Source organism: Thalassophryne amazonica, chromosome 1 (genome assembly GCF_902500255.1).
Source record: "Thalassophryne amazonica chromosome 1, fThaAma1.1, whole genome shotgun sequence".
NCBI classification, from domain to species: domain Eukaryota; kingdom Metazoa; phylum Chordata; class Actinopteri; order Batrachoidiformes; family Batrachoididae; genus Thalassophryne; species Thalassophryne amazonica.
Genome location: NC_047103.1, coordinates 86,409,118 through 86,428,963, shown reverse-complemented (window position 1 = coordinate 86,428,963; position 19,846 = coordinate 86,409,118). Strand labels below are relative to the sequence as shown.

Sequence of the window (19,846 nt, the reverse complement as noted above, 5' to 3'; positions counted from 1 at the left end):
GGTTTTAAAACTTATCTGAAAAGCTAATCTGCTGACAAAAACATTAGCTTTTGATAATTATCGTTATCGGATTAGCTGAACAGTGCCCACCACTGAGGCCCAATCTCAATTCTCTTTTGTACCCCTACACCCACCCCTTTAAAACAAGTGGTAAGGCGAAGGGGTATGCCTCTAGCCCTATGAATTGAGACACTCCTCCGCCGTCTTCATTGTTTCAACCGAAGCGTAACTTGTTGCAGTAGCCTGTTTGCTCTTTTTATTTTCTCGCCTTTCTACATAAATGTAAAGAAATAGAAGAAGTCGCAGATTTCTTGAATGCATCTCAATCATGTCAGAGAATTTTGTGGTATTAATAATTAATTTAATTAGTAATTTATAATAATAATAATCAATAGCATTAATAATTAATTAATTAATGTTAGTAATACTAATAATAATTAATCATTATAATAGTAATAATTAATACTGTTAATTGATCAATCATTAATTAATTGATTAGTAATTAATTCATTAATTAATTAGTAATTAAAATGAATAAACAATGAATTGAGATTCAGCCTGAATGTTCCAGACATTTACCTGAAATGGCCTAATTTTTGTTAATGCAGACTGTCATTGTTTTACATTCCCCCATCATTGTAAAGTCTGGGTAGCCTGCCTCGGCAGTAACTGGGTGACAATTGAACCAAATTCCAGGTGACACACACGAACATCTAACACCACTCGCATGGCACTTAGAAAATGTGTGGCCAGTCGCACTCTTGGCACGACAGCAGACTGAAGGTAATCACTGTTGTACTTGCAGAGAAATTTGTCTCAGTCCCACATGAGTGTGACTTTGGTGTGTGCACTGAGATGACAGGAGGTGTGTCCTCCTACTGAAGTGGCTGTGGAAATCTGTGGATCTGGACATTCCAGCTGGACACCACGTACTGTGTTTGGACGGACATGGACAAACAACTGCCCACTGTGATGCACGTGTGTCTGTTTGCTGCTATCAAGTGGACATAAATACGTAAAAGCATATATCATTGTGGTGACGTGCTGCAGCCAGTGAGTGTGCATACAGCGTGCACATGGACAGGCTGCTCCCAGGATGAAATGCACTGTCAGATCAGAACACACAGCAGGCAATCTCACTGTCACATCACTCACGTGAGCTCTGTTCCACATGATGCAGTGTCCTGCGGTGCGTCATTCACAAGACACACGTGTGGCCGGTTGGAGACGCACCAGCAGATGTGGACATGAATGAGACGAGCAAACTGGTTCTCATTCATGAGAATTCAGTAAGGTATATCTTCTATTATAAATTTCAAATCTAAGGTAGAAGGTATATCTAAATATCTAAAAAAAAAAAAGAAGAAGAGTAGAGCCACTTAGGTGCCTTATCCAGGGATGGTTTCATGTTTCATTTTTCTGTTTCATGTCATTTCATGACTGTATGTCTGTGACCATGGGTCATTTACAGAGGAACAGAATGGATCATATTTGTATTGCTCGCTTGGTAAATCCAGTGTCTTTATATGGTATGTGACTCGGGACACAGCCGGCGCGGTGTGGCGGCACAGGAAAAACACCTCCGTGTTGATAACCATTTGTAAAATCCAGGCGGCTTTTGATGGCTTTCAGTGGAGTGAGTATATGAGAAATTGTTTAACAGCTGGACATGTTCCAACTTGTCCTTAAGGCTTCCAACAGAGGTGTTTTTCCTGTGGCGGAGCGTCGCGGCGGCTGCGAGCCGCCGCTGCAATCCGCCCGCACGTCTTTCATTAAAAAAATCTCCTTTAACAGTGGAATATCCGGATAAAATGCTGAAACCGACTTCTTCTGAAACTTCTCTGTTCTCTCACGACGTCCTGGATCAATAGAGCCTGAAATGTAGAGGTTTTCAGCTTGAAACAGGCTGACGACGGCGCCTGGGAGTGCTGCACGATGTCTCGATGTCACGATGTCACGATGTCTCCTTAAAGCGACAGTATCACCTCAAAATCTCTCATCAGCCATTAAAATTTTCACCGAAAACCAGCTTAATTTTTCGAACCGTGTCCACTTCGATGTGTCTCACAGGTTTAGAAAAAATTTTGATCAAACAAAGCGCCAGTCTCTCAGCAACTTCTCAGACAAAGGAATTCCGACGAGGGGCTGGACGACTCCTCCCACAAGGAGTGCTCACAGGCGAATGACGTCACCGACAGGCGTGGAAAAACTCACGCATGCGCATGAAGGTTCAACCATGTCTGACGTAAAAACATATGAATGAAATCCATATAGTTTTTGAAAAAAATAAAAAGGACATATACGTTATGGACAGCCCTCGTATGTGTACATTTTTTATTTTTTTATCATATAAGGGGTGGGTATTTATAAGCTTTGCTTCTGCCTACACCCTTTCGGCCACATGGGTACGCTGTTAAGTTGTTCTTTTTATGAGTTTTTGCTATTGTTGATATGTGTGCCAAATAAATAAATTCATTCATTCAACTATATTTAAATGTAACTTTAAATCCTATGTTGAGATAATTTTACACTGTATATTGTAATGTGCAAGGAATGCTTAACATCACACAATTAAAATTTTGAGGCCTAAACAGTTTGGCACTTGAGACACTCTCAACTACTTCTTGTCTCCAAACATCTTTATTGATGCCTTAAGTTGTGCTATTCCACTGGGAAAATTTCAAAGCACAGTAATTTGGTGTTGATGGGAGAATTGTCGGCCTGATCATCAGGTAGAAATGAAACATAAGCGGAAATACCACCTTGTCATCATTATTGCCATATCAGCAACATTTGTCATAGGTTAACAAATTGTATTTTGCTCAATATATATCATTAGTGCACAGAAATTACAGGTGACACACCAGCTCCATTGAGTGTGTTGGGGCAGAAAGGTAATTGAACGGTTGGCTGATATTACTTTCTCAGTCAATATGTTCACACAGCAGCATCACAGTGGGCCTGGAAATGAATCGTTCCACTGGGCTTGTTGTCCAGACTAAATATTGATTCTTTTATACCGCACTGTTCAGACTCTGCACCCACTAGAAGGAATGACCCACAATGTGATTACATCTGAGTCTAGTATTCATAAAGACAATCAAATGTGAATTCTCATATGATCAAAGTGGAAAACGGGTATGACCTAAGCAGATAACACATAGGTGTAGAAATAAAATGCACAACAATGGGTGTACAGCACAAAGACACATACAATGCCAAAAACTGAGCACCCACCATGAAGTGCATATGCAAAACAGCGTAGTTGACCTTGTCTTCAAGAGCGGGAGCTAAAAGCATTTAGATAATGACTGCCGTGCCCTGCAAGAGTGTTAAAAACTAAATTTATTTGAATGGTATTGTATTACAGAAGTCTCTGGTTGTGAAGTTCACCCGAGTCTGCCCTTTCTCTATTTGTTCATTCATAGCCCGTTCATAACATTTGAGTAATTTTGGCCTGGAGGAAAAACAAAACATCTGTACATTTTTAATATGTGCTCTTTACTTGGTTGCATGCATAAAACCATTCATTAAATTGACTGCAGGGTTTATGCCTTTGGAACCTGAGGTAGCTATTATGTGTGAGTGTCTTTGCAAACACTCAGTGCCATAAGATGCACAGAACCCAGGCTAACATGGTGAAGTGTTTTCTTCTTCTTTTAACTGCTCCAGTTAGGGGTTGTCACAGCAGATCAATTGTTTCTATCTCACCTTGTCCTCTGTGTTGTCCTCTGTCACACCAACCACCTGTATGTCCTCCCTCAGCACATCCATAAACCTCCTCTTTGGCCTCCCTCTTCTCCTCCTGCCTGGTGGCTCCATCCTCAGCATCCTTTTCCCTATACTCTGGGTCCCTCCTCTGCACATGTCCAAACCATCTCAATCTCACCTCTCTGACTTTCTCTCCAAACTGTCCCACCTGAGCTGTCCCTCTGATATGTTCATTCCTAATCCTGTCCATCCTTGTAACTCCCAAAGAGAAGCACAACATCTTCAGTTCTGCCACCTCCAGCTCTGCCTCCTGGCTTTTTGTTACTGCCAGCATCTCTAAGCCGTACAACATAGCTGGTCTCACTACTGTCTTATAGACTTTCCCTATTCTTCAGTCACAAATCACTCGTGCCACCTTTCTCCACCCTCCCTCCATTACTTTGGAAAGTTGACCCTAAGTATTTAAACTTATATACGAGGTCTGTTAGAAAAGTATCCGACCTTTTTATTTTTTGCAAAAAACCTGATGGAGTTGAATCACATGGGCTTGCATGAGCAAGCCTTGAACCTTTGTGAATATGCGTGAATTTTTTCATGCCTGTCGATTGCATCATTTGCTGGTAAGCAGCCTTTGCGTGAGGATGGGTGTAGTCTCTCGTCGGATTTTCTTTGCAAGGAAATGGCGGAACGACTGGAGCAGCGCGACTGCATCAAATTTTGCCAGAAACTGGGCGACAGCCAGGTGGAAACCATTCGGATTATTCAGACGGCTTTCGGTGACGATCCTATGGGCATCGCACAGATTAAGGAGGGGTACAACCGGTTTAAAGACGTCCGCACAACGGTGGACAGCGAGCCACGCTCTGGGCGGCCATCAACATGCTGAAATGACCAGATAATTTCCAAAGTGAACGCTGTGGTGATGTGGGACCATCGTGTGACTATCCGAGAAATTGCAGAAGAGGTGGACATCAGCACTTTTTTGGCACATTCCACTGTGACAGATTTGGCCATGAAAAGAGTTGCAGGGAAATTTGAGCTGATGGCGGAGCAAAAGCGCCTTCGTGTCTCATAGGACATGTTGTGACATGCCCACCTCTTTCACCATTCAGAAGATTCAGACGGCTTTCGGTGGCTTTTCAGTCATGTGACTATCCGAGTAATTGTGTAAGAGATGGGCATGTCACAACATGTCCTGTGAGACTTCAACATGAAGGCACTTTTGCTTCACCATCAGCTTCATGCCAAAGCCATCGGAATGAATGAGTTAAACAGCAGGGCAGATCAACTCCTCAGATTAATTTGGTGCAAAAGGTGGGGAAAAGTAGCTCAGCTTTCAAAGGTTTGCAGGCCAAAGTTAAAACAATAGCCCCCAGTGCAATGTTTGTGTATTGCTATGCACACACATTGCTGTTATGTTGTGGATTTCTATGTTCATTTTGGAGATTATTTAAGTATTTAATTTTGATTACAACTTTATTTTCTGTAAGATAATGTGAATGTCATTTGATTCTACAATAAAAGGCCACTCTGAAAGGTGCAGTTTTATCACACAGCACAATGCCACAGATGTCGCAAGATTTGAGGGAGCGTGCAATTGGCATGCTGACAGCAGGAATGTCAACCAGAGCTGTTGCTCGTGTATTGAATGTTCATGTCTCTACCATAAGCCGTCTCCAAAGTCGTTTCAGAGAATCTGGCAGTACATCCAACCAGCCTCACAACCGCAGACCACGTGTAACCACACCAGCCCAGGACCTCCACATCCAGCATGTTCACCTCCAAGATCGTCTGAGACCAGCCACTCTGACAGCTGCTGAAACAATCGGTTTGCAAAACCAAAGAATTTCTGCACAAACTGTCAGAAACCATCTCAGGGAAGCTCATCTGCATGCTCGTCGTCCTCATCGGGGTCTCGACCTGACTCCAGTTTGTCATCGTAACCGACTTGAGTGGGCAAATGCTCACATTCGCTGGCATTTGGCATGTTGGAGAGGTGTTTTCTTCACGGATGATGTGAAGGAGATGTGTTGCACTGCATGAGGCAAATGGTGGTCACACCAGATACTGATTGGTATCCCCCCCCAATAAAACAAAACTGCACCTTTCAGAGTGGCCTTTTATTGTGGGCAGTCTAAGGCACACCTGTGCACTAATCATGGTGTCTAATCAGCATCTTGATATGGCACACCTGTGAGGTGGGATGGATTATCTCAGCAAAGGAGAAGTGCTCACTATCACAGATTTAGACTGGTTTGTGAACAATATTTGAGGGAAATGGTGATACTGTGTATGTGGAAAAAGTTTTAGATCTTTGAGTTCATCTCATACAAAATGGGAGCAAAACCAAAAGTGTTGCGTTTATATTTTTGTTGAGTATATATACGAGGTCTATTAGAAAAGAAACCAACAGTTTTATTTTTTTTTTAAAACTATATGGATTTGAATCACGTGTGATTACATCAGCTAAGCTTGAACCCTCGTGCACATGCGTGAGTTTTTTCACGCCTGTCGGTGACGTCGTTCGCCTGTGAGCACACCTTGTGGAAGGAGTGGTCCAGCCCCCTCGTCGGATTTTCATTGTCTGAGAAGTTGCTGAGAGACTGGCGCTGTGCTTGATCAAAAATTTTTCAAGAACTGTGAGGCACATCCGAGTGGAGACCATTCGAGAAATTCAGCTGGTTTTCGGTGTAAATTTTAACAGCTGATGAGAGATTTTGGATTTTTTCTATCGCTGTAAGGATTTCCCACGGAGCGGGACGTCGCGCAGCGCTCCGAGGCGACGTCATCATCCTGTTTCAAGCTGAAAACCTCCAAATTTAAGCCTCTGTTGACCCAGGACGTCGTGAGAGAACAGAGAACTTTCAGAAGAGGTCAGAATCAGCAGTTTATCCGGACATTCCACTGTTAAAGGAGATTTTTTTAATGAAAAATGTGCGGACGGATTGGCGCGTCGGCTCGCAGCCAGCGTGGCGCGCCCGCCACAGGAAAAACACCTCCGTGTTGATAACCATTTGTAAAATCCAGGTGACTTTTGGTGGCTTTCAATTGAGTATCTGAGAAATTGTTTAACAGCAGGGCATGTTCCAACTTGTCCTTAAGGCTTCCAACGGAGGTGTTTTTCCTGTGGCGGCGCTCGTAATCCGTCCGCACGGCTTTCATGTCAGAACATTAAATACGACACAGCCAACGGACCATCTCCAAAGCAAAGCCGAGTGCGCGCATCCCAAGCACTTATGGTGCTCCTGCTTTTGGCTGGAGATATACATCTTAATCCTGGGCCGTTCTCGCCTGTGCACGCGGCTAGCATGGTGGAGCAGGTGAGGCCTGACACCGGTGGAGCAGCACAGACACTGCCCCTACCTACACTGCAGCCGCGCACCCGAGCGCACTGGGCAGATCAGCTGTTGGCGCAGAGCCAGGACCCACAGGAGCTACACGCCGAGGAGCGCGCCGCATCTGCACTACGCCGCGTGGAAACACCAAACTACAGCCAAACGGGAGAGTCATACGACTGGACTGACCCTCACGAGGATGCTGGGACTCTGCTGGCCCCTGACCGCGCGGATGCTGCGCTGGTGAGTGACAGTCACTTTCGTATGGGGAACAGAGAGACAGCACGGTGTGCTAACAACACTGGTGCTGAAAACATGGCTCTAACACGTTCTAAAGACCATCACGCAGTGCAACAACAAAGGAAATATCTATTCTTTGAAACAGTGAATCACGCTAGAGTTCTATGGGAGCCTAAATGCAAACCAAAAGGAATCCTTGGGGGGCAACTAAACATCCGAAGTCTGATCTCCAAGAGAAATCAGATTGCCGCTCTCCTCTTGGATTCCAATTTGGATTACCTCTGTTTAATTGAATCATGGCTTCACAGCAATATTCCAACTAATATGATAGACATTAAGGGATATCAATGCTTCAGAAAGGACAGAGACTCTGGAAAGGGAGGAGGAGTTCTAATTTACATTAAAGATAAATTTAATTGTAAAGTAATTGAACTTAATACTCCTCTTGAATGTCTAGCCCTAAATATAATTTTGTCACCATCAATGAACTTTAATAATGTTGTTCTCTATAACCCACCTTCTCATAATGTCTCCTTTTATGATGAATTAACTCATACAATTAAGCAGCTTGAGGCTTACAAAGAAACAATATGGTATGGGGATTTCAACATTAATTGGACTGAAAAAGCTTGTAAACAAAAACTTAAAACAATCATGACAAAATTGAATTACTACCAAATGATTAAAGGGCCCACCAGGATCACCTGGCAGTCAAAGACCGTAATTGACATGGCATTTACAAACAAACGCATTATAAAAACATATAATTTAATAACGGGTCTATCTGACCATAATTTGACTTTGACTGCTAGGAAGCTGACTAAAAAGAGATTTTGCTACTTTGGTAAATTAAACAACAATGAGAATGACATGAAATCCTTTATCCCCAAATCCAAAATCCCACAGTTTGAAAGGGAACTAAAACATCTCAATTGGGAACATATTTTAGCCTTGGAAGACATTGATGAATGCTGCAATTCAATCACCGCAGCAATCACTCAATTAGTTAATAAATTCACCATTCAAAAAAAGTGCAAAGAAAAGGAAAACAATCTCCCATGGCTAAATAATGATATAAGGAAACTCATGAAAAAGAGCGATCTGGCCTTGAAGAAATCACTACAGTCCAAACTCAGCATAGATAATTTTACTTTTAAAAGCTTGAGAAATAAAGTAGTGAAAGAGCTGAGGAAAGCACAAGCTTCCTATTATACAAATCTTATAGGCAATTCTATGGGCAACAATAATTCTCTTTGGAAATATTTGAATAATCTGGCGAATAAAACAACCAAGTCCAAAGGAATTAAAGAATTAATTGTGAATGGCAAAATTATTAATGAAAACGCCATCATGGCCAATGAATTTAATAAGCACTTTGTACTATCAATCGAAGAACTAAAAGATTTTGAGAGAGCCACATTTGAAAGTGAATCACTACAGTCCTCTTCTGAATACTTTTGTCTACAACAAGTGAATGAGAATGAAGTATCAAAGATTATCCAAAAACTGTCCAACTCCAAAGCAAATGATATCTATAATATAAATTCCTGCTTTCTCAAATGTTATAGTAACTTGTTAGTTAAACCTTTGACATACCTTATTCATTTGTCCATTAGAAAATGTAAATTTCCTTTAGGCTGGAAAAAAGCTGTGATTGTCCCAATTTTTAAATCAGGAGTCCAGGACTCTATGCACAACTACAGGCCGATAGCAATTTTACCTGTATTGTCAAAACTTACTGAAAAAGTTGTGGCAGCTCAACTGACTGACCACTTGGAGGCCAACCAGCTCCTCCACTCACAGCAGTTTGGCTTTAGAGCAGGGTATTCAACTGAGATTGCCAACTGCTGCTTCATAGAAAACATTAAAAATTCACTAGACAAGGGTGAGGTGGTAGGAGCTGTGTTTTTGGATCTTAAAAAGGCGTTTGAAACAGTCAATCATAGCCTCCTTTTAGCCAAAATGTCCACATTTAACATTTCCTCGGAGGCGATGCAGTGGTTCACCTCTTTCCTGCAGGATAGGGAGCAGTGTGTGAGAGTGGCCCAGGATAAATCCTCCCTGATAAACATCTCGATGGGAATACCTCAGGGCTCTATACTGGGACCACTGCTTTTTGGTCTCTTTATAAATGACCTTCCACTATCTTGCCCAGGTGTTCGCTGCCAACTTTACGTGGACGATGCAGTTTTTTATGCACCCGCAAAGACACCAGAGCAAGCTGCAGATGTTTTATCTGCATGTATGGCTGAGGTTAGTCAGTGGCTCTTCAAAAATCAATTAGTCCCTAACCTCACTAAAACAGTGTCTATGTGCTTTTCAATCAAAAAACAAAAATTAGAACACAATTGTAAAATAGTTTTCCAAAACAGCGAAATACAACAAGTAAATGAAATGAAATATCTAGGATTGGTTCTTGACCCACAACTAAAATTTGATGAACACATAAAGAAAATATCCAAAACAATACAAAGAAATATAAATTGTTTTAGACTTATCAGAAACTTCATTCCAAACCAGGCGGCCCTGCTGTACATGCATGGGATGATATTCTCTCATATTTCCTATTGCATGACAGCATAGGCCCAGGCAGCTCCCTCAGCCACAAAGCGCATTGGTTCACTTTACAATCAAGCAATCAAAATTATGGACAGAAAACCAATCTGTCATCACCACTGTCAAATCCTCCACAAACATAACTTATTGAGTTTTGACAGTTTTAGCAATTTCTGTTTTCTAAAATTATTTTTTAAATGCTACCACAATTTGGCTCCAGAACCACTTAGGGAATTTATGGGGAGACCAAACAGCAGCAGGACAACAAGAGGTAGCTTAAATCATAACTGTACCATCCCCAAGTGCAGAACCTCGTTTGGACAGTCAGCCTTTTCTTAGAAAAGCTGTAAACTCTGGAACTAACTACCCACAGATATTAAGGCTGTCAGCGAGTTGAAAATGTTCACCTTTAAACTTAAATCTTGGCTTAAATCAAACCAAAACTGTACCCACCAGTAAACATATGAAAGTGAATGAATGAGATGAGTGAGATGAGAGTTTGAATTGCACTGTTTTATTTATTATAGATGTTCAAATGTAAATTAAGATGTTTTTTAGGTTGTGTTAGAGTAGAAAAGCCTAACCAGGGACGGGAGTTGTAAATTAGCACTTGTTGCTATACTCTGTATGCATCACATCAGCTGCAAGCTTTGATTTGTAGCTATGTCTGACTGTATTGTCCCTGTCAAATAAACTAATAAATAAATAAATAAATAAATAAATCTGGCCAGAAGGGAGTTCATCAAAATTCTGGTATGATCTTGTGATACCCCTGATGTGCTCTTGTTTTAAGTACCTCACAATGGCTGCCACCCCCTGGAGGCTGAAGTGGGAACTACCAAAATCTGCTTCTCTGTCAGCAGGCCTATGTTGAGATGAGTCATTTGTGATGTGGCACATCTGTTATAGGCAAATAAACCTTTCAGTCTTGTACTCTGTCTGATGTGAGTTGACCATATCTATATCGCAGCACTATATTCTAATCTAGAAATACCTTGAAACTCTTTTATTTGAAATCCAGGTTTGTGGAAAAAAATTTGTCTGATTTGCTCAAACATCTAATGAATACATAACAGACAGGAACAAAAGGGATTATAAATGTTTTTCAAGTTGCTAGCTATGTAAAAAAAAAAAAGAAGATGTTAGCAGTCTAAAAGTTATCAGAACTAAATTTATCGGAAGATAAATGGTCTGATGATGGTTTTAAAACTTATCTGAAAAGCTAATCTGCTGACAAAAACATTAGCTTTTGATAATTATCGTTATCGGATTAGCTGAACAGTGCCCACCACTGAGGCCCAATCTCAATTCTCTTTTGTACCCCTACACCCACCCCTTTAAAACAAGTGGTAAGGCGAAGGGGTATGCCTCTAGCCCTATGAATTGAGACACTCCTCCGCCGTCTTCATTGTTTCAACCGAAGCGTAACTTGTTGCAGTAGCCTGTTTGCTCTTTTTATTTTCTCGCCTTTCTACATAAATGTAAAGAAATAGAAGAAGTCGCAGATTTCTTGAATGCATCTCAATCATGTCAGAGAATTTTGTGGTATTAATAATTAATTTAATTAGTAATTTATAATAATAATAATCAATAGCATTAATAATTAATTAATTAATGTTAGTAATACTAATAATAATTAATCATTATAATAGTAATAATTAATACTGTTAATTGATCAATCATTAATTAATTGATTAGTAATTAATTCATTAATTAATTAGTAATTAAAATGAATAAACAATGAATTGAGATTCAGCCTGAATGTTCCAGACATTTACCTGAAATGGCCTAATTTTTGTTAATGCAGACTGTCATTGTTTTACATTCCCCCATCATTGTAAAGTCTGGGTAGCCTGCCTCGGCAGTAACTGGGTGACAATTGAACCAAATTCCAGGTGACACACACGAACATCTAACACCACTCGCATGGCACTTAGAAAATGTGTGGCCAGTCGCACTCTTGGCACGACAGCAGACTGAAGGTAATCACTGTTGTACTTGCAGAGAAATTTGTCTCAGTCCCACATGAGTGTGACTTTGGTGTGTGCACTGAGATGACAGGAGGTGTGTCCTCCTACTGAAGTGGCTGTGGAAATCTGTGGATCTGGACATTCCAGCTGGACACCACGTACTGTGTTTGGACGGACATGGACAAACAACTGCCCACTGTGATGCACGTGTGTCTGTTTGCTGCTATCAAGTGGACATAAATACGTAAAAGCATATATCATTGTGGTGACGTGCTGCAGCCAGTGAGTGTGCATACAGCGTGCACATGGACAGGCTGCTCCCAGGATGAAATGCACTGTCAGATCAGAACACACAGCAGGCAATCTCACTGTCACATCACTCACGTGAGCTCTGTTCCACATGATGCAGTGTCCTGCGGTGCGTCATTCACAAGACACACGTGTGGCCGGTTGGAGACGCACCAGCAGATGTGGACATGAATGAGACGAGCAAACTGGTTCTCATTCATGAGAATTCAGTAAGGTATATCTTCTATTATAAATTTCAAATCTAAGGTAGAAGGTATATCTAAATATCTAAAAAAAAAAAAAGAAGAAGAGTAGAGCCACTTAGGTGCCTTATCCAGGGATGGTTTCATGTTTCATTTTTCTGTTTCATGTCATTTCATGACTGTATGTCTGTGACCATGGGTCATTTACAGAGGAACAGAATGGATCATATTTGTATTGCTCGCTTGGTAAATCCAGTGTCTTTATATGGTATGTGACTCGGGACACAGCCGGCGCGGTGTGGCGGCACAGGAAAAACACCTCCGTGTTGATAACCATTTGTAAAATCCAGGCGGCTTTTGATGGCTTTCAGTGGAGTGAGTATATGAGAAATTGTTTAACAGCTGGACATGTTCCAACTTGTCCTTAAGGCTTCCAACAGAGGTGTTTTTTCCTGTGGCGGAGCGTCGCGGCGGCTGCGAGCCGCCGCTGCAATCCGCCCGCACGTCTTTCATTAAAAAAATCTCCTTTAACAGTGGAATATCCGGATAAAATGCTGAAACCGACTTCTTCTGAAACTTCTCTGTTCTCTCACGACGTCCTGGATCAATAGAGCCTGAAATGTAGAGGTTTTCAGCTTGAAACAGGCTGACGACGGCGCCTGGGAGTGCTGCACGATGTCTCGATGTCACGATGTCACGATGTCTCCTTAAAGCGACAGTATCACCTCAAAATCTCTCATCAGCCATTAAAATTTTCACCGAAAACCAGCTTAATTTTTCGAACCGTGTCCACTTCGATGTGTCTCACAGGTTTAGAAAAAATTTTGATCAAACAAAGCGCCAGTCTCTCAGCAACTTCTCAGACAAAGGAATTCCGACGAGGGGCTGGACGACTCCTCCCACAAGGAGTGCTCACAGGCGAATGACGTCACCGACAGGCGTGGAAAAACTCACGCATGCGCATGAAGGTTCAACCATGTCTGACGTAAAAACATATGAATGAAATCCATATAGTTTTTGAAAAAAATAAAAAGGACCTATACGTTATGGACAGCCCTCGTATGTGTACATTTTTTATTTTTTTATCATATAAGGGGTGGGTATTTATAAGCTTTGCTTCTGCCTACACCCTTTCGGCCACATGGGTACGCTGTTAAGTTGTTCTTTTTATGAGTTTTTGCTATTGTTGATATGTGTGCCAAATAAATAAATTCATTCATTCAACTATATTTAAATGTAACTTTAAATCCTATGTTGAGATAATTTTACACTGTATATTGTAATGTGCAAGGAATGCTTAACATCACACAATTAAAATTTTGAGGCCTAAACAGTTTGGCACTTGAGACACTCTCAACTACTTCTTGTCTCCAAACATCTTATTGATGCCTTAAGTTGTGCTATTCCACTGGGAAAATTTCAAAGCACAGTAATTTGGTGTTGATGGGAGAATTGTCGGCCTGATCATCAGGTAGAAATGAAACATAAGCGGAAATACCACCTTGTCATCATTATTGCCATATCAGCAACATTTGTCATAGGTTAACAAATTGTATTTTGCTCAATATATATCATTAGTGCACAGAAATTACAGGTGACACACCAGCTCCATTGAGTGTGTTGGGGCAGAAAGGTAATTGAACGGTTGGCTGATATTACTTTCTCAGTCAATATGTTCACACAGCAGCATCACAGTGGGCCTGGAAATGAATCGTTCCACTGGGCTTGTTGTCCAGACTAAATATTGATTCTTTTTATACCGCACTGTTCAGACTCTGCACCCACTAGAAGGAATGACCCACAATGTGATTACATCTGAGTCTAGTATTCATAAAGACAATCAAATGTGAATTCTCATATGATCAAAGTGGAAAACGGGTATGACCTAAGCAGATAACACATAGGTGTAGAAATAAAATGCACAACAATGGGTGTACAGCACAAAGACACATACAATGCCAAAAACTGAGCACCCACCATGAAGTGCATATGCAAAACAGCGTAGTTGACCTTGTCTTCAAGAGCGGGAGCTAAAAGCATTTAGATAATGACTGCCGTGCCCTGCAAGAGTGTTAAAAACTAAATTTATTTGAATGGTATTGTATTACAGAAGTCTCTGGTTGTGAAGTTCACCCGAGTCTGCCCTTTCTCTATTTGTTCATTCATAGCCCGTTCATAACATTTGAGTAATTTTGGCCTGGAGGAAAAACAAAACATCTGTACATTTTTATATGTGCTCTTTACTTGGTTGCATGCATAAAACCATTCATTAAATTGACTGCAGGGTTTATGCCTTTGGAACCTGAGGTAGCTATTATGTGTGAGTGTCTTTGCAAACACTCAGTGCCATAAGATGCACAGAACCCAGGCTAACATGGTGAAGTGTTTTCTTCTTCTTTTAACTGCTCCAGTTAGGGGTTGTCACAGCAGATCAATTGTTTCTATCTCACCTTGTCCTCTGTGTTGTCCTCTGTCACACCAACCACCTGTATGTCCTCCCTCAGCACATCCATAAACCTCCTCTTTGGCCTCCCTCTTCTCCTCCTGCCTGGTGGCTCCATCCTCAGCATCCTTTTCCCTATACTCTGGGTCCCTCCTCTGCACATGTCCAAACCATCTCAATCTCACCTCTCTGACTTTCTCTCCAAACTGTCCCACCTGAGCTGTCCCTCTGATATGTTCATTCCTAATCCTGTCCATCCTTGTAACTCCCAAAGAGAAGCACAACATCTTCAGTTCTGCCACCTCCAGCTCTGCCTCCTGGCTTTTTGTTACTGCCAGCATCTCTAAGCCGTACAACATAGCTGGTCTCACTACTGTCTTATAGACTTTCCCTATTCTTCAGTCACAAATCACTCGTGCCACCTTTCTCCACCCTCCCTCCATTACTTTGGAAAGTTGACCCTAAGTATTTAAACTTATATACGAGGTCTGTTAGAAAAGTATCCGACCTTTTTATTTTTTGCAAAAACCTGATGGAGTTGAATCACATGGGCTTGCATGAGCAAGCCTTGAACCTTTGTGAATATGCGTGAATTTTTTCATGCCTGTCGATTGCATCATTTGCTGGTAAGCAGCCTTTGCGTGAGGATGGGTGTAGTCTCTCGTCGGATTTTCTTTGCAAGGAAATGGCGGAACGACTGGAGCAGCGCGACTGCATCAAATTTTGCCAGAAACTGGGCGACAGCCAGGTGGAAACCATTCGGATTATTCAGACGGCTTTCGGTGACGATCCTATGGGCATCGCACAGATTAAGGAGGGGTACAACCGGTTTAAAGACGTCCGCACAACGGTGGACAGCGAGCCACGCTCTGGGCGGCCATCAACATGCTGAAATGACCAGATAATTTCCAAAGTGAACGCTGTGGTGATGTGGGACCATCGTGTGACTATCCGAGAAATTGCAGAAGAGGTGGACATCAGCACTTTTTTGGCACATTCCACTGTGACAGATTTGGCCATGAAAAGAGTTGCAGGGAAATTTGAGCTGATGGCGGAGCAAAAGCGCCTTCGTGTCTCATAGGACATGTTGTGACATGCCCACCTCTTTCACCATTCAGAAGATTCAGACGGCTTTCGGTGGCTTTTCAGTCATGTGACTATCCGAGTAATTGTGTAAGAGATGGGCATGTCACAACATGTCCTGTGAGACTTCAACATGAAGGCACTTTTGCTTCACCATCAGCTTCATGCCAAAGCCATCGGAATGAATTTCGCTGCAAATCTTTTCATGGCCAAATCTGTCACAGTGGAATGTGCCGAAAATGTGCTGATGTCCACCTCTTCTGCAATTTCTCGGATAGTCACATGACAGTCCCACATCACCACAGCGTTCACTTTGGAAATGATCTGGTCGTTTCAGCATGTTGATGGCCGACTGGAGCCTGGCTCGCTCTCCACTGTTGTGCAGCCGTCTTTAAACTGGTTGTACCGCTCCTTAATCTGTGTGATGCCCATAGGATCGTCACCGAAAGCCATCTGAATAATCTGAATGGTTTCCACCTGGCTGTCGCCCAGTTTCTGGCAAAATTTGATGCAGTTGCGCTGCTCCAGTCGTTCCGCCATTTCCTTGCAAAAAAAATCCGACGAGAGACTCCACCCATCCTCACACAAAGGCTGCTTACCAGCAAATGACGCAATTGACAGGCATGAAAAAATTCACGCATGCACACGAAGGTTCAAGTTGGCTCATGCAAGCACACGTGATTCAAATCCATCAGGTTTTTGCAAAAAATAAAAAGGTCGGATAGTTTTCTAACAGACATCGTACTTTCACCACTTCTACTCCTTGTAACCACACTATTCCACTGGGCTCCCTCTCATTCACACACAAGTACTCAGTCTTGCTACTACTGACTTTCATTCCCCTGCTCTCCAGAGCATATCTCCACATTTCCAGGCTAGACTCAACCTGCTCTCTATTCTCACTACAGATCACAATGTCATTTGCAAAATGACAATGTGATCTGTAGTGTACTGCTTTATTTTTTGAATGCATAATAGTGTTGTTTGCCTCATCTGAAGCTCTAAACATGGTGAGTAATGTTTCAATGACGGAGACATTTTATTCACAGTTTCACTTGATTACTGACCCAGAATGACACTCGAGTGGACATTTATAATTTCAATGAGATAAGTGGCACTCGGTGGCTACAAGGACTGCATTGGCCCTCATGAATCTGGCAATAGCGGCAAAAACAGTACAGTGCTCCTTGGCTTTGCAGAATGCTTCAACATCCAGAGTCACACCATTGGACATGGTATTCTAAAACCAGTGGTGTTGCTAAAGAGATGACCCTGTTCAAACCTGTGTATAAATGCTGGTAACTTCTACAGAAATGTAGTGTCTGCATAAGTGCCCAGTGTGTGAATTCTGGCAAGACTTGGTGTGGCTTCCTTGAACAATCAGCTGAAGTCGCATAGATTTCTATCTGCTCCATGGTCAATATTAAATATCGCTAAATTTCTAAAAGAACCTGTTCCTTGGGAATTTGCAAGCATTCTGTGAGGAGGGCTCTATGACGTTCAGACACAACTAGTGACCTGTTTAAAAGGTGGGGGGTTTTGCGTGAACAGAGCATGAAAGTTGCATTTGAGTAACCAATGTCCAAAGTGTGGAGGCTTTAAAAAAGGCCTAAAGACATTGTTATTTCAAAAGGCCTTTTAGATATCTTATCGTTTGAAATGGTTTTTGAAATCTGTTTTTAAATCCTTGCTGTAGCACTTTGAGATTTCTTTGAAATGTAAGGTGCAATACAAATAAAATGTATTATTATTATTATTATAGTACACGGTTTTGAACTGGGAACCTTCTGTTGTGGGAGCAGAGCCGGCCCAAGGCATATGCCAACTACGCGATCGCTTAGGGCCTCCACGCCACCAGGGGGCCCCGCGAGCACCGAGACGTTGTGAGAAAAAAGTAAATATATACATGAAATTAAAATAATATTGAATAATTTAAACAAAACTGTATTACACCCGAAAAAAATAAATTCATTTTGACAAAATACCAATACTACGTTAATTGATGCCTCCTGTTGGCTGCTGCCACCGTTGGGCAAATTTAGATGCACCGCTTGGGTCAGGTGGTCGATGACTAATCGTGAGGAAAGAAGTGAGTGCAAGTCATGTCTCAGAAAAGAAATTATCTCTCTGGAGCGGAGAAAAGAAAAAAGAAGAAGTTGGAAGACGAGAAAAAAACAACAAGACAAAGGCAGGTTTGCATGTCCAATATTACAATTTTTGTTGTCATTATTTGCGAAATGCTCCGTTCGTTTAGTGTAAAGTGCTTTAGGTGTCTTAAAGTCAGAGGCGATTGCTCTAAGACTGCAAGGGAAGCTCGGCTTCCCCTAAACTGTCAAAAAATAAGTGATCAAATATATACTGTTGTGTGTACATGTCATTAACTAAATATGCGCTACAACACGCTCAACTTTTGTTCAGAATCAGCTTCTTATCACTGGTAACGACGCGGCTTTCCTCTCACTCAAACCCGCAGCTTCACAGTGCTTTAAACAGTGTGGACGCTGAACGTCCACAGACTTCAATAGCGAAGCAAAGAGTGCAGCGAAACGAGACGAGTCATTGGATAAATGCTGGGCTTTGTCCCGCCCATCGGACGCTCAGCGTCTCTGGGGGATCTATGGGGCAGTGGGCTGGCCTCGTCTGGCCCGGACGCTCAGCTTCTGCATGATGATTGGATGATCTGTCTGAGGCTGAATCCCTTTTTGATTGACAGCGAAATGAGCGAATCAGCGATCTTTTGGTGTAAACATCCGTGGGAGCATTTTCATTCTGTTCTGAGTTGAACCGGAGACTTTCCTAATCCTCTTAGCGGCATTTTCTTTGTTAAAAACGACTAGCGACAAATCGTGCTTCTATTTCTGGTGTTTTTTTTGTTTTTTTTGTGGCTGCTTGTGTTTGGAGACTGACTTCTTTCACTCTTTCTGACTTCTATCGCAGTTTCTGTCTCTACCGAGCAGTTGGTGCTGCTGAGCTCCTCCACCGTCACACTTGCCTCGCGCCAGTCCCAGCTAACGAGCTAGCTAGGTAGCAAGCTGCACATAATGGCAGACAATTTGAATGTTGTGGACCGGATTTTGGCAAAGCCATTTGATAGTCTTCCTTACAAAGAAAAACTTAGAGTTAAACAGCAGGGCAGATCAACTCCTCAGATTAATTTGGTGCAAAAGGTGGGGAAAAGTAGCTCAGCTTTCAAAGGTTTGCAGGCCAAAGTTAAAACAATAGCCCCCAGTGCAATGTTTGTGTATTGCTATGCACACACATTGCTGTTATGTTGTGGATTTCTATGTTCATTTTGGAGATTATTTAAGTATTTAATTTTGATTACAACTTTATTTTCTGTAAGATAATGTGAATGTCATTTGATTCTACAATAAAAGGCCACTCTGAAAGGTGCAGTTTTATCACACAGCACAATGCCACAGATGTCGCAAGATTTGAGGGAGCGTGCAATTGGCATGCTGACAGCAGGAATGTCAACCAGAGCTGTTGCTCGTGTATTGAATGTTCATGTCTCTACCATAAGCCGTCTCCAAAGTCGTTTCAGAGAATCTGGCAGTACATCCAACCAGCCTCACAACCGCAGACCACGTGTAACCACACCAGCCCAGGACCTCCACATCCAGCATGTTCACCTCCAAGATCGTCTGAGACCAGCCACTCTGACAGCTGCTGAAACAATCGGTTTGCAAAACCAAAGAATTTCTGCACAAACTGTCAGAAACCATCTCAGGGAAGCTCATCTGCATGCTCGTCGTCCTCATCGGGGTCTCGACCTGACTCCAGTTTGTCATCGTAACCGACTTGAGTGGGCAAATGCTCACATTCGCTGGCATTTGGCATGTTGGAGAGGTGTTTTCTTCACGGATGATGTGAAGGAGATGTGTTGCACTGCATGAGGCAAATGGTGGTCACACCAGATACTGATTGGTATCCCCCCCCAATAAAACAAAACTGCACCTTTCAGAGTGGCCTTTTATTGTGGGCAGTCTAAGGCACACCTGTGCACTAATCATGGTG

At 42.1% G+C, this 19,846-nt stretch overlaps 1 protein-coding gene and 1 long non-coding RNA gene across 2 annotated transcripts in view; both read left to right on the top strand.

Annotated features, from left to right (window-relative positions):
* LOC117512207 overlaps nt 1-9,687 on the top strand; it is a 35,305-nt gene extending 25,618 nt beyond the window's left edge. Inside the window, exons 4-5 of the long non-coding RNA XR_004561243.1 lie at nt 8,453-8,459; nt 9,673-9,687. This is a non-coding gene — a long non-coding RNA (uncharacterized LOC117512207). The remainder of the gene's footprint in view (nt 1-8,452; nt 8,460-9,672) is intronic.
* The window catches only part of kcnh2b (potassium voltage-gated channel, subfamily H (eag-related), member 2b), a 1,340,040-nt gene that overhangs the window by 395,585 nt on the left and 924,609 nt on the right, over nt 1-19,846 (top strand). The gene's annotated exons all lie outside the window — the stretch shown is intronic.